The following is a 14,664-nucleotide window of genomic DNA, read 5'->3' on the forward strand; positions in this document are numbered from 1 at the left end:
ACTTAGAACTGGCAAAGACTTATTTCCGATTTGCTCCATTATTATTCTGTGAGAATTGTCTTTCGATCCGTTGGCAGGAGATAAGAGAGAAACATTTAATTATAGCTCAGATAAAATAACTGGGCTGTCCAGTTTGATATCCACTAGTCACGTGTCTATTTAAAGTTTAATTAAAATTAAAATTAAAAATTAATTTTCTCTGTTGTACTTGCCACCTACTGAAGAGCCATACACCGGACAATTGCAGGTGTAGAACATTTCACCATTTTAAGTTTTCTATCATTTAACACTGTACTAGAGTGTTCTGGTCACAGTTCTGCAATACATTTGGCAAAAAATACAGGTTCTGCACTTTTAAAAATGTGTTTATATCCCTTTAAAAATGAATTATTTTTCTGTGGATACTATAACAAATTACCACTAAGTTAGTGGCTTCATTAATGAATTAAATGAACGAATTTATTATCTTACAGTTCTATAACTTGGAAGACTGAACTGGGTCTCGATGGACTAAAATAAGGTTGTCAGCAGGGCTTTGTACGTTTCTGAAGGTTTTGTTCCTTTCCTTTGCCGATGCTGGAGGCTACCTGCATCCCTTAGCTCTTGACTCTCTTCCTCCATCTTCAGAATCAACAACTTTAGACTAAGTACTTTTCTCACTGCCAACTCTCAACTTCCCTCTCTTTTGCCACCCTCTGCCACTTACAAGCATTCTAGTGATAACATGGTCCCACTGGGATAATGCAAGTTAGTCTCCACATCTCTAACTCAGATGATTAACAAGCTTAATTCCATCTTCAACCTTAATTTTCCTTTGGCCAGGTAGTGTGACCTACTCCCAAGTCTGGGGAATTAAGGCACAGACATCTTTGGAAGAGGCTATTATTATACCTGCCTTGATGAGTAAATGTTTTGAAAAGTACAGTGATTTTCTTAAAAGAGAGAATTATGTAAATATATTACAGGTTATTATTTATATGGTTACTGATTTAACAAAAATTATGATTACATATAATGAAATAATTTAATGAAATGATAGTTAGTTACAAGGAAAAGAAGCTTTAAAAGATGCTATGGGCACCAGACACTAAGTCCAAGATTCTAAGAGCTTACGTGTATGAACGCATGGAAGAATGAGTGAGTCAAGGGATTGATAGCAGTCTAAGAAGTAGTGTGGGATAAATGAAGGAGACTTGGGAATATTAATCAGGAAACTGGGGTTCTCTACTTAGGATAGCCACCTTAATTACCTGTGTGATTTCTCTGGATTTAGGTTTTTCATGTAGATAAAAGAAGAAGATCAGATAAAACTCTCTGCAAGGTCCCTTCCAGCTCTTAAAAATTTCCCTTATGAATTCAGGTAGAAACGAAGATAAGACTGTAAGAAAGCACAACATTGAGCAATGCAGAATTGCTTCATATGACTTCAAAATAATAAAAAAAAAAACAGTGGGTACAAATTAAGCAGAGTTGATTTAATCAGAGATAGCAGAGCATGGTTTTATTTTTGTTACTGATGAGATACATTAGGACACAGGAGGCAAGGAAATTGGGTAAAAATAGTCAACCTGAGCCTGGGAACTGTGATTGCATACACTCATCTTTATTAGGAACCAAGATTAGAAGGAGGAACGCCGAAGGAACAAACAGCTGTATTTCCAGTTGGGTTAGACTGACAATTATTAGCCTGAAAGATGTATAAACATCTTTTCATTTTCTTTATTTTAATCAGGTGTCTTGGAAAGAAGATGGATATTGTTTTTAAGAGTGACAATTCTTAAAACGGTATCAGATTTTACACAGATAAACTTTGGCACTGGTCAAAGTTCATAAATAACTGAGACTCTCTGTGCTAGAGGCATTAACATGTATGTAATTAAAAAAAAAACTGTGTGTAATTCAAGTGCTCACTGAAATATCATCCCAACGAATGAGACAAAGACATTTTTCCTATAATTCTGCAAGGAGGTGCTTTTGAATTAAATACATTTTGGGTTTGAGAACCCTGAAGAACCACAACTTTCCGATCAAGTTATTTTAAAACCATTTTGTCTAAAGGGTGTTAGTTCTAGAAATCAATCAGATTCTTAGAAATCTTTGAGCCAGTGACTCTTTAAATGTATTAAATTAATAGTGTTGAGTACCTTAAAACACTCTAACTGAAGTCTATCCTTACTCAAAGACTACGGATAAAATTACATATACTATCAAGTGGAAAATTTCACTTACAAGGATTGAAAACTAATTAGATAAAACCACTATATCCTTATCACCTATTTCTGCATTTCTCTTTCTGTATAATCTATCATCTGTCTATGATATTCTGTGACATATCGTGCAGCCATTGAACATGCCACACTTATTAAAATCCCATTATAATTTGCAATTCTTCCTCTGATTCTTTTTTTTTTAAGATTTTATTTATTTTTATTTGACAGAAAGAGATCACAAGTAGGCAGAGAGGCAGGCAGAGAGAGAGGAGGAAGCAGGCTCCCTGCTGAGAAGAGAGCCCGCGGGGCTCCATCCCAGAACCCTGGGATCATGACCTGAGCCGAAAGCAGAGGCTTTAACCCACTGAGCCACTCAGGTGCCCCTCTTCCTCTGATTCTAAAAAAAAAAAAACAAGCTTCCTCCCCTGGACCTGGAATGGTTTCTCACTGTCTATTATATTCATTCAACCATTTATTCATCTTTCATATTTTTCAAGGACCTGTTATTTTCCAGGCACTAGAAGTATAATGATGAAAGTGTCATATTCCAGTATTGGTGACAGACACCTGACCAAACCATTATAATATTATATTGAAAATTCTATGGAATATGTAGGTAAAGGCTTATGGAAACAGAGTGGAAGGGGCTCTAAAACTTGATGGAATAGGAGACAAGAGTTGGCAATAAAAAGATGGTACTTAAAACTGAAAATTGATGGATATGAATAAATCATTCATTATGTCTTCCATTCATTCACTCTTTGCTGCTCTGTTCCAGAACAATGAAAAAATAAAGACATCCCTTTCCTCAAGTAATTAAAAATCTATCTAAGAAATAGATTTATAAAGAACCACAGTACAAAATAAAGATTGCTGTTAGGATAAAGTTATGTGTATGTGGCACAGTAGTGGTAGGGTAGCAGAAGGGTATACTGAGATTCGGAAGGGGACCATCAGGCAAGAATCAAACTATGTCAGAAATAGAAGTCAGGGAAATTTTGGCCAGAGTATATGTTATATTAGATTGGGAGGCAGAAAATAGAAAGCCTTAGGGCTGATGAGAAGAGACACTGTGAAGATCTTGCCATGCTGAGGACTTTGGGCTTTATTTGTTAGGTTATGTGGAAATCCTGAATGATTTTCTATATAAGCACCTTTTCTGTGTACTCCTGTATGTCCATTCTGCAATCGTCTCCACCCAGCTCTGTGACCCAGGAGATGAATCTTTATAGTTGCCTCAGTGGACTCTCTTGCCCTCGAGCTTTGACCAATGAGAAACAGATTTTGGGAATCAGAGAGCTGGAGAAGGGTGGCACTGGTGTGGCAGATCCTATTGAGGTCCCTCCCCATCTTTTTTGTCAGGATGGCACACTCATTTCCCAGATGCTGCAGGTATTGGCTGCCAACAACATATTTTAGCAGCAATGAGAGGAGCTCTTGGATAGTGAGGGCTATTTTGCCAAGATATGCCTAGGAATTTATGCAACTCTCACATTTAGCAGTGGCTGGTAACCTGTGGTTGGCTAATGCAAGGATATTGACAGTCCAGCACCCTTGGATCTGGGCAATATGTCCTCTGTAAATAACTGAGCCTGCAGAACTCTTCATGGGTTCAGGCTGAAGATGAATTTCTCTTTAAGCTACATCTTTGTCTAGTTTTTGCCCTTCCCCTAACCCGTTTCCCTTGCCCCTTTAAAAGTTTATCCTAAGAATATTCCTAAATAAATCATTTGCCTAAGATTCTCAGCCTCAGACTCTACTTCCTGGGAACATAAATTAAGATAATTGGTACCAGAAAATGTCTTGTAAAGCAAACTACAGAATTTTAATTTTGGATGTGGATCATACACTAGCTGTATGGCAATGAAGACCCTGTCCCTAGTGATAAGTGAAGTGTTGATAGTTTCTTGGATTTTGTAGCAGTACAATTACTAAGATGTTGGAGATACATTAGCTTGTATAATGTCTCTGGCATTTGAGATACAGGAAAATAATAAAATTAAGGAATGTGGAATTGAGTGGCTATTGGTCAGTGCCCACTGGCACATTCAGAAGGGAAAACACCTAATCATCAATTTAAAACTAACTGTGAAGGTCGGAAGTCCTCTTTGTCAGATTCTTATCTGCAGCTGGAGGCCTTACTGAGCTGGTGAACAGACACAGAACTTAATTGTGAGAATGGGAGAATGAATTCATAGCCTAGCTAAGACTGTTGGTGCCATGATAAGATGAGTGTGCTTCAGAGAATGGGAGAGATAAGTCATACAAAAATTGAGTGACTTGTGATATCTGTGACACTTTTAGGGACCAGTGGTGTAGGACAGAGTGGGATAACCCCTTCCAAAGTAAAAAGGAAATTATTGCATCTTACCCATCCTACCACTTAAAAAGAAGCAAAGTGCAACATATACTGCACTTGGGAATATATCACTGAATGAAGTAGTAAGTGATGTGGAAAGCTGCCAATTTTCAGTGGAAGCCCTGGGCAAGAAAGGGCACATCCAGTTGTGCCACTTGGGTCATATGACCCAGAAGATCCTACAGTGGTGTAAGAGTTGTCTGTAGGAGATAAAGATATATGTGGAGTCTCTGGCAAGACCAAAAAGAAGAGTTTCAAAACAAGCAACTGAGATTCTGGAGCAAGGTTATACCATCTGCAGTAGAGAGAACCATTCAAAATCCAGCTGCTGGCATGTTTCTTGACATGGTATATCAGTCAGTGTTTTTCAGAGAAACAGAACCAGTAATACATAGAACATATTTATGAGTAAAATACATGAATTTTATTTATATTTATAATATGAATTGGTTCACACAATTATATATGGAGAGAAGTCCTAGGATCTTCCAACAATAAGGTGGAGACCCAGTAAATCTTGTGGTATAATTCAATCCAAGTTCAGTGGTCAGAACCAGGTACATAGAGCAAATTTACCCTTCCTTTGCTTTTTTATTCTATGTAGGACCTCAGTGTATTGAATGATGCCTTCCTGCATTGATGAGGGGGAACTTCTTTGCCTTTGCTCAGTTTACTGATCAAAATGCTAACTTCTTCCAGAGACACCCTCACAGACATACCCATAAATAATGTTTTATCAGCTACCTGGGTATCCCTTAGCTCAATCAAAGTGACACATAAAATTAACCATCACAAGTCTACCCCTTGTCAACTTGGCATTTGTATGCATCTTCTTAAATGATACTTAATCTCCAAAAAAGACATTAACAAGGTCATAATTCTACTTTATGTGATATAACAATTCTGTATGTAACTGAAAATGCTGAATCTCTTCTCCAGAAGAGGGAGTAAAGTCCTTGAGTGATATATACTCTTCTCCTCAAAACCATAACTTAAATACTGTGAAATAAAATTAACAACACTTAAATACTGATATAAAACCAAGAAATTCTATGTTACATGACAAAGAAATATGAGAGGAAAGAAAACAAGGTTTTTGCTTAATATATGGTTATATACACAGAAACTTATCTATGACAACATTACAAAGAAATTCTCATGACTGTATACTCCTTGTTTCGGATGCTGGTTATTTGGTCATAATTGGTATTTATAACTACTTTTTTCTACTACCCATTCTGCATTCCCTTTGCCTTCAGTGAAGGCATGGTGGTCATGGTTCTTTACTGGCAGGGTGACCCAAACCTTCATTCCTGAAGGATCTGAGCTATTAATAATCCTACCTGGAATAGCTTGTAATTTTCCATTGACCTTAATCACAGGCATGATAATACTAAGAGATGCCCTAAAGAATCTCCTGTATTTTAGGCATACTCTTCCTTACCTCTATTGTGGAGTAGTGGTCCAATTTCCCCTTGGGAGTAGAGATCACAGAGGATTAAATATCTGACCAAAGGACCTCAAGTAACCATAACACCAGAGCTATTCATTATGACTTGTAACTGTCAGGCTCACCAAAATATACATTTTAGCAGCTCCAGCGAAATTATTCTTAAAATGGAAGGATTACATCTTGTATGAGACTCAAGTAGATCCAAAGGGCATAAGTAAGCTGGACAAACAAGTGTCCCACACTTTCATGTCCCCAACACAGTCTCAACAGATGCCAATCATGTAGCTCCCAATTGTGACCTCTTGGATGAATTCTTAGTAGAAGAAGAATGCAAACCTAGATGGTTCTACTTTGTATTTTAGTGTGGGGCCTAAAGAAGCTACGGTTACAATACAACCCTACTCAGGGGCAGCCTTGAAAGATAGTAGTGATGAGAAAAAAGTAGACGGAGTTTGGTTCAGTATTACTCATCATCCAATTTTACTGAGCAACACATGTCTTAAAATAAACATATACACAGATTCATGACCATTGGTAAATGGCTTGGTTCATTGATTGGAGGGATGTAAGGAGCAAAACTGGCATATTCAGGACATGGAAGTCCAGGGAAGAAGAATGCAGATAGATATATGGGAATAGGCACAAAGTAGGAGGAATTTACCACTATATGTTAACACAGTTCAGAGAACATCCACTGTGGAAGAGACATAAAACCACCAGATATTGAGGATTTCAGGTCCTCCTGACAGATTATAAATCAACCTCTGTGCTTGCTCAAGGGACTCATGAATGGAGTAGTCATGGTGACAGAGATTGAAACTATCATGGACCTAATAACATGGACTCCATTTTCTCCCTAAAGCAGATCCAGCTAGTGCCACAGCTAAATGTTGAACCTATCCAGAAACAAATTCTGATTTTTAGCCCTTGATATGATGCCATTCTTTGAGAGAATCAAGCAGATACTTGATGGCAAGTTCATAACACTGGACCCCTCTCACCCTGACAAGGGCAATAGCTTGTCATGAATAGAGTGACACATATTCCAAGTATGTATTTACCTTACCTATCAGCAATATCTCAGTCAGGTACATATACAAGAGTTCACAGAGTGATCTATTGGATGAGATTCCAGATAATATCACCTCAGACCAAGACCTTTACTGCAAAAGAGGCATGGTAGTGGGAATATGGCAAAAGAATCCTCTGGTAGCACCATATATTTAATCATTTGGAGGCTGATGACTTGATAGAGCATAGAAATGCTCATTTTAAGGCACAGCTTTCACTACTAGCTTGGAGATGATGCCCTGAAATAGGGACACTAGTCTTTAGAGAACACCACATTTTCCCCAAACCAATGGCCATTACATGGTGCTGTGTCCCAAACAGGTAGAATACATGATCCAGAAACAAAGAGATGGAGGAAGGCATGACCCTATTTCACCATCACTCCAGAGCCTACCTGGAAGAATTTGTATTTCCTGTCTCATCTACCTTAGACTCTACAGATCTAGAGATCCTTTTTCTAAGAGGAGGAATGCTTCCACTCAGAGACATGGAAGAAATGCCACTAAGTTTAAGCCATGGTTGATACCTGATCCCTTCGTGTTCTTCAAATAGACCGACAAAGCAAAGAAAGGAGTTACTCTACTGGGACATGTATATATTGGGGTATTTTAATACACACTGGGATATTTTAACCTGATTATCCTAAGGAGATAGGGTGGATGCTGCTTAACAAGAGGAATACATTCATGTTTAGGTGGACTACTGGATATCACTTGGTACTTCCTTGACAAACTTTAATTGTAAAGAAAGTACAGCAATTGTGGTAGAAGAATGGTAACCTGGGCATCAACTCTCAGGGATGAGAGTCTGAGTCATCTCACCAAACAAGGCACCTTAAGCCATCTGAAATTCTAGGTGAGCATAAGGGGGACTTAGAAGGGTAGGAGAAGGAAATGATGACTATCACTTACAAACTTGGAACTAATACCAGCAAAGAAAACAGTAGTTCATCCTGCTAATGCTCCTCTTAAAAGTTTTCCTGGAAATGGAAACCAACCCAAACTCTGAAGAGGCTGAGAAGGGATGGGAAGTGCTTTTGTGAGAAGCAAATGGATCTGAGGATACAAATGATGGACTGTGGCAGAAAGTACCGGACTTCTCCTGATGCCCTTTGCTGACTTGGTGCACCCACATCCCAGTGGCTGCCGGTATTAGCTGAATTGCTCAAACTGGCATATTAATCTGAGGGATTGCCCAAGGATGATTAAAGCTCTAACACCCAGAGATTTCTGAGAAGTTAAATAATCTCTTCCTCCTTGGGTCGACAAACAGTTAATGATTGACAAATGCACACCTCTGACAATGTAGCCCTCCTTTCTCTAGGGAAGAAAACCTCTGGTTACAATCTATATTCTATGGTTTCCTATGGGATTAGATTGAATCTAACCCTGTTCTGAAATCACTTTTTTTTTTTTAACAAACTCTGCCCTTAGCTCTCTTTAGCTCTCCTTACTCCCTTTCCCTTGAGAACTCCCTCATAAATCACTTGCACAAGACTACTTGTCTTACTTCTGCTTCTAGGCTACCAGATCTAAATCAACTGGGGGTACTGATGGCTTCGTCCCTCTGCTGAGGACCACAGTTTCCTCTGGCTGTCATTTCCTGTAGCTGCAGCCTCTTGCTAGGGTTTAGTAAAGGCTCTTTCCCCCATTTTTCTTTAGGATGCCTCAGGATAGTGACATTTTCCTTTTGATAGTCCTGGGGTCTTTACTATTACTTTAATCTTGTTCACCTCTTTGAAGACAGTCCCTTCATCTAATTCCTCTCAATTCTCCCATTTTTGTGACATCGATTTCCTGTCACAATCCTGACTAATAAGGTGAGGACAAGCAGGGAGGGATATGATTAGATTTATGTAGGAAAGATCAATCTGGCAGCAGTATGGAGGAGAGATTGTAAGAAAGGCAAGTTATAGGTTATTGTAATAATTTAGAAAGTAATTGAAGCAGTTTAACCTTCAATATTCATGGAGATAGCATTTTGGGGATAAATTTGAGAGATAGGTAGACAGTAAAACTGGTTTAAGGATAAAAATGTCCTAACTTAACTGAAAGAACCAAAACCTCATATGTTATCTTGTGAATTCGTTAAACAATAATTGTGTTCTTACAGATAAATTTTTTCTTACCCTCTAGGATCTTGTCTATCTTGATAGTTATTATAAAAGGCAAAACAGGGTGCCTAGGTGGCTCAATTGGTTAAGCTCCTGCCTTAGGCTCAGGTTATGATCCCAGAGTCCTCGGATCAAGCCCTACATCTGGCTTCTTCCTCAGCAAGGAGTTTGCTTCTCTCTCTCTCTCTCTTCCCCTCCCACCATTCATGTACATGCCTGCTCTCTCTCTGTCTCTTTCTCAAATAAATAAATAAAATCTTAAAAAAGACAAAACAAAGTGAATATTATACTAGAGTTATAAGCAAGAGCTTGTGAAAGCACATGAAAAGGAATAGCCATCACTCTAAGGTTATAACGTACAGAATTGCCTAATTTCTATAACTAAACACATGTCTTAAAAGAAATTGTTACATTATCTAAACAGATCTGAATAGTTCTTAAAATTACCCCAAAAGCCATACATGGATTTTTAGGCATTCATCTCCCAGAGGCTATATTTAATTATCTTAATCATCATCACTACTGCTGTCAAAAGGATTACAAAGAAGTTGCTTTTAAATATTATTTAAACAGTCATTGGCATTTGATGAGTTTTATGTGCATATAATTGCTAACTCTAAAATTTCACATAAGTATAGTGAGGTAATGAATATAAGTTATGTATATAGACTTCATAATTACACAAGCCATATACTTTATTACATATTATATATTCTCTATATGTGAACATATGTTAAAATTACATAATATATTGAAATTACAGGGGCACCAGGGTGGCCCAGGTGGTTAGCTCAGGTCATGATCTCTGGGTCCTGGGATGGAGCCCCATGTTGGGCTCCCGGCTCAGTGGGGAATCTGTTTCTCCTCTCCCTCTGCCTCTCACCCCCTGCTCATGCTCTTTCTCTTTCTATGTCTCTCTCTGTCTCACATGAATAAATAAAATCTTTTAAAAAAGAAATTGCAGGGGCGCCTGGGTGGCTCAGTGTGTTAAAGCCTCTGCCTTCAGCTCAGGTCATGATCCCAGGGTCCTGGGATCGAGCCCCGCATCGGGCTTTCTGCTCAGCAGGGAGACTGCTTCCCCCTCTTTCTCTGCCTGCCTCTCTGCCTACTTGTGATCTGTCTGTCAAATAAATAAATAAATAATCTTTAAAAAAAAAAAGAAATTTCATATGAACATTTCATTTTAGCCCAAATATTTATTTTAGCAAAATTCAGAATTGAGTAAGTAGGTTATCCCTTGCTCTTCTAGAAATAAGTAATAAGCAAAAATATGAAAATGTAAAAAACCTGAAGATTTCAGAAAACAGTTTGGCTCTAGGGTATAGTGTGTATGAGGATAAAGTTCTGGAGAGAGGGTTGGAAGTTAGCTAACCAAGTCATGAAAGGTCTTCTTGTCCATGCTAGAAATTTAGTTGGGATTTAGGGACTGATTGAATCTAGCAGAGAATCCAGGTACCTGTGACTTTTCCAGTTTGGTTGACTGGATATAATTCTATTTACCCAGAATTATAAGTACAGGGAATAGGAAGACTGGCTTTCTCTCAGAAAAGAATATAGGAAAAATGGGCAAAATTCTGGGACAGAGGAAAAGGTAACCTAACACTAGTGTTGACCCTGGAATTGGTGGATTTGGTGGATAAAGAGATCTGACTACTGGCATCCCTGCTTTACCTGGGTACACTCAGGGCTGCTGTTATCTGTGTGAAACTGCACTGTCAGTTCCTGGCTCTTGTTCTCCTACTAACTCTGTGGGCTCCCAGAGTAGATACTACTAGATAATAGGTCTTTCATGAATTTTCTGCTACTTCTGTGGTGGATCTCAATTTAGGGAATTTCTCTTCTCCTCCTCCACAGATTACATACTTGCTGCACTGCAGGAATGCAATTTTTCCTCCTTTAGTTACACATTCTCTCACTGCACTTAAGGAATTTGAGCTACTTCCTATCATTTTTTAATCACCCTATTTGGCAATCCTGGAGGCTTTTGAACATACTCTCATCTCATCCCTATTCCTGTCCTCTATAAATGAGTGTAGTGTTTTCCCCAGGTTCATCCCTTCAGTTTTGCTCTCTCTAATTCACTTATTTTTTAAATGCCCTGGCCCTGTCTTTCTTTAGTAAAAACAGCAAAATGCTCTGGAAGAACTTTTTGGAAAGGAAAAAGCATTCTGGTTCTGGTTTTACCATTGGTGGCTGTTCAGCTTTGGGCAAATGTTTTACCTCTCTGGGCTTCTGGTTACTCATTTATGAAATATAGGAAGAGGCCAAAATAAATGCATATTAACAACTTTCTTATCCATAAAGTTAGTTTGTCCAGGTGATCTGATAGTGGATCTGTCTATTGACACTTTATGGGTCATGGTTGTATGTTTATTACTATATTTGTAACTTTGTATTTAAATAACCTCATTCACTTCTTTAGATAATATATATTTCTTAAGCTAGGGCTGACCCTATGCCAGGTCCTGGCTAAGCACAAAGAGAAGGACAATTGTGGCCAGTCCCCTCAGAGCTTACTGTGTAACCAGGAATACAAATGAACATTCACAAGTGTGATGAAAGTAGCAGATGATACAAGTGGAGGTACTCGGGGATGCAAGACAGAGGATTGTCTCCTAATCAGGAAAGCCTCCCTGAAAGGACTTCAGACAGAGACCTAAAGGAGAGTATTCTGAAAAGGGAAAGGAAGAATACTCTAGACAGAAGAATAGCATCTTAGAATGCCTGGAGACAAGAGAGAACAAGGATTTGAAAGGATGTCTGGATAGCTGGAGAAGAAAGAATATAGGAGCAAGAAGCAAACTGAGGTGGGTACGTGGTTAGATTTTGTTCAGGGCGTTTTGAATGATCTTAAGGTTTTGGACTCTATCCTGTGAGGAATGAAGAACCTCTACAAAGTTTTAAGTAGGGAGGTTCCCTGTTTATGTCTACATTTTAAGAGTTTCAATCTAGATTCATAGTGATGATGCAAACAAAATAATTTTTACTGCATGCTTACTGCAGGCACAGCTATAAATTATCCTGCTTAATCCTCCAAACAACCATATTAGCTTCCTAGGTCTGCTGCAACAAATCGTCACAAAATGGATGGTTTAGAATAACAGACATCTATTCTTTCACAGTTCTGAGCTAGAAGTCTGAAATCAAGATGTCGACAAGGTCATGCTCGCTGTCTTTGCAGGCTCTAGGGGAGAATACTTCCTTGCCTCTTCCTAGCTTTTGTTGGTTGCTGACAATCCTTGGTGTTCCCTCACTTGTAGATCCGCCAGTCTGATATCTGCCTTCCTCTTCACATGGCCTTCCCTCATGTATCTCACATTTTCTTTTCTCTGTCTATCTGTGTGTCTAAATTTCTCTCTTTTTGGGGGACCTGGGTGGCTCAGTCTGTTGAGGCCCTGACTCTCGGTTTTTGTTCAGGTCATGATCTCAAGGTCGTGGAATCAAGCCTCAGGCTGGGTTCCACACTCAGTGGGGAGTCTCCTTCTTTCTCTCTCTCTTTCTCTCCTCCTCTGCTCCCCCCCCAAAATAAAAAATAAATATTTTAAAAATAAGTAAATAAACAAACAAATGAATAAATACTCATCACACTAATCCACTGTGATGTGATCTTAACTTGATTACATCAGGAAAGACTTCATTTCTAAATGATCCCATTCTGAGATTCTAAATCAGTTTGAATTGATTCTATTTAAGCTACCACAATGACTCTAAGAGGTTAACCCAATTTGAGAGATGAGGAAACTGAAGCACTGTGAAGTTAAGAAGTATGTATAAGGTCACAAATTTAATATGGGACCAAGGTAGGGACCAGGGAGATCAGTAAGGAAACCATTGCAGAGTGATGATGGTGGTGGCAGTGAGACAGGAAATGTGAATCATTCTGGTAAATATTTTTAAGATTTATTTACTTGTTTGAGAGAGAGAGAGAGCATGAATGTGTGGGAGCAGAGAGGAGAGCCCAACTCAGGGTTAAATCCCACAACCCTGACATCATGACCTGAGCCGAAATCAAGAGTTAGCACTTAACTGACTGAGCCACCAGGCACCTCATAATAAATTTTTAAAATTAAAACAAGTAACACTTGTTAAAAGTTTGATGTGAAGGATAAATGAACGGAAGGAATCAAGAAAAACTACAAATTTCTGACATGAGCAACTGACTGGAGTTTCTACCATTGACAACCAGAGAGAGCACCAGTCAAAGAGCGGGTTTGGAGAGAAAAGGGATCGGTTCAGGGTTGTCAGTGTTGAGTATGATACCCATAGGACATGTGATCATAGATGGATATAATAGCCTAGAGCCTCAGAGAAAGTTTTGGGCTAAATCATCAAAAAATTGAGTCATTCATTCATCATTTATCAAATACTTATGAGTGCCTACCATGTGTAGTCACCATTAAGACTGCGAGGACACAGGACAACAGGCAAAGTTTCTACTCTCATGAAAATGCTATTCTTAATGGGGAGACAGACAATAAACAAGAAAAATAAATAAGACAATTTTAAATAGAGATAAGTGATGTGGAGACAATAAAAACAGGTAATATCAAAATGAATGATTGGCAGAGAGTACTTCTTTCAGTTTAGGTGTTAAGAGTAGGTTTCTCTGAAGAGGAGATGTATAAAAGCTGACTTCATGTCTAAGTGTACAAGAGCCCCGAGGCAGGAAATTCTTCACAGTTTGCAAGGAACACAAAAAAGAAAGAAGGCCAGCATAGGTAGAGCACGGAGAACCTAGGGAGTGGGGGAAAGGGGATAGTGGAGAATGAGGCCAGCATGTCAAGGTCGGTAGGAAGCCTTAAAATTCTGTGTGTGTGTGTGTGTGTGTGTGTGTGTGTGTGTGTGTACCTGTGTGTATCTTTGGAAACAACATGATCAGATTTTTGTTTTTCAAAAGCTATGAGAATGGAAGATACCACCCACAGAGAGAAGGGAGAGAGAGAAGATTGAGGCAAAAGAAAGACCTACCATTACATTACACTACATGAAACATAAGTTTCATGAAGAAGAGATGGTCAGACCATAAAGTAGAAAATAATATACTTTCTTTTCTACTTCCCCTATTAAATTAAAAGCCACCAACCAAATGCCAAAAAAGTGTCTTGCACAAAATTATATCAATAATTACTCAACATAATAATAAAGCAAAGATAAGATAGGACCCCCATTTGTAGTATTTTTCATCAATGGCACCTAGTTCTTTTTTTTTTTTTTCCTTGAGCACATCTTTGGCTATGTGACTTAACTGTTTTTTTTTTTCCATGAAAGTAATATAGTAGAATTTCCCAAACCTTGACTTTCACAAGGGTTGTTTGACTGTGTGACTAGTTTTGACCAGTGGCATGAGTCTGTTCTGAGTGTGGTTGTTAAGGGGCTTTGCATGTCTCTTCTTAGACTCTTTCACATCTGCCATCACCTGAGAAAGACATGCCCCAGCTAGACCCAGGAAGAAGGAAAA

Source organism: Lontra canadensis, unplaced genomic scaffold (genome assembly GCF_010015895.1).
Source record: "Lontra canadensis isolate GAN:19392208 unplaced genomic scaffold, GSC_riverotter_1.0 scaffold56, whole genome shotgun sequence".
In the NCBI taxonomy this organism is placed as follows: Eukaryota; Metazoa; Chordata; class Mammalia; order Carnivora; family Mustelidae; genus Lontra; species Lontra canadensis.